This window comes from Schistocerca piceifrons, chromosome X, assembly GCF_021461385.2.
Source record: "Schistocerca piceifrons isolate TAMUIC-IGC-003096 chromosome X, iqSchPice1.1, whole genome shotgun sequence".
Lineage (NCBI taxonomy): Eukaryota > Metazoa > Arthropoda > Insecta > Orthoptera > Acrididae > Schistocerca > Schistocerca piceifrons.
The window spans coordinates 610,928,475-610,930,256 of NC_060149.1; positions in this window are offsets into that span (position 1 = coordinate 610,928,475).

Sequence of the window (1,782 nt, forward strand, 5' to 3'; positions counted from 1 at the left end):
ACCACAATCCTAGTCATTTATCTAGAGACTATAAAGAGTGACTAACAAGCTATGTGTTAGGCAAGATGTTAAATGTATGTGGGTTCAAAATTCTTATTTGAATGTGTGCTGGTAGTTTATTGTGTCACAATAGAAGCACCACCCTGTACTTTGTATATGATTTGGAAGGCTGTGTACTCATGTATTGTAACTTGAGAAAGTATTTCACAATGTACCTGAAACTTATATGTCAGATTTTTTTTTTAATGCATGACGTGCAGCTGTTTAACTGCTTTGCATTGCATTACCAGTTTCGGTATTATCCCATCAGCATAGTATAAGAGGTCCATTGTTAGTTACATGTCGTAGCATCTATCCATTGCCAATCCATATAATACCTTTCTCACCTACACCGCTAAACCTATACAGAAAACAAAACTGCTATCTTTGCACAAAAGGTGGTGTGACCCATTAGAAATCACAACTGCAACACAATATTATCAACACTCAATCTTTCGTACTATGATGATGTGTAATAACAAAACTGGTAGTGTAATGAAAGACAAACAGCAGCATCTCATACATTTCAAGAAATACATTTCTCAGTTCTTTTGAGGTGAAATCATTCACTCTGCAGCAAAGTTTGAGCTGTTTTTCAAGTTGAACTATGTTCTGTCATGGCCACAATAAAGTAGTACATCACCCCAAAAAGACACAAATCATAACAGTACATAACACAATGTATCACAAAAAACTGTTTGCTTCAGAATTCTAGAAATATAGCTGATTTATAGATGTCCATGACTGATAACTACAGGATGTATAAAAAAAATGATTTCTAACAGAACGTTGCAAGGATGTCCACCAAGATCACATTAGATGAATATGAAAAGTCTGGAGGTGATCAACTTGATAATCGAATGGAATTTACTGTGGGGTCAACAAACATAGTAAGACACTTATCTCTTTATTTCGCTAATGCAAGGTTCCCACTCCAAGGGAAAAAAATTGTTCGGTTTTGCTTCCTAACATGTTTAATAATTCTTACAATTTAAACTCACTTTAACAGATTTTGTGAATAGGCCTATGTTAAAGTATTATATGAGTATATCAGCTGATTACAAATGAAAATGAGGAATTTTCACCGTGAAGGTTTTCTCATATCACCATGAGACTTTTAGTATTATCAGTTTGGTAAAAGTTATGTAGTGAAACCCTCTCATGCCTTTTTCGTAGTAACAACGATATATTTACACAATATACATCACAATACTCAGCTAGATCTTCTCAATCATCCAATGTATGTTTTTCTGAATTTACTTTCCAGTGTGTTTTTATACTGATATGTGCTCTAAACATTACGTGGCAGTGGATATCAGACTTTGCAACAAATGAATCTATTACTACACTCTTTATTTTCCATTCACATTCATCAACTCACAACTAAGTCATCACCTTTCAAACTAACCTAGATCTATCGTTTGTAGTTAGAGATCTGATATATTAATTTTGAATATTTCACATTGGGATGCACGATTTTTAACAGTAGACATGATTTTGTTCAAGTGCTATGAGTGGACTTTGGAAATATTATATACTGATCTGGAATCTTGTGATTAGTATACTTCACATTAAAAAGCACTCATTTTTATTTCTAACTGCAAAACACCACTATTACAAACATGTAAATGAGGTAAAGCACATTACACGTGCACTATAAACTGGTATATACAGTGAGGAGCACAGAGAATTTATATCTATGGAGTAAGCATAGCATGCTGTGGATGTTGCCTGCTTCAAACT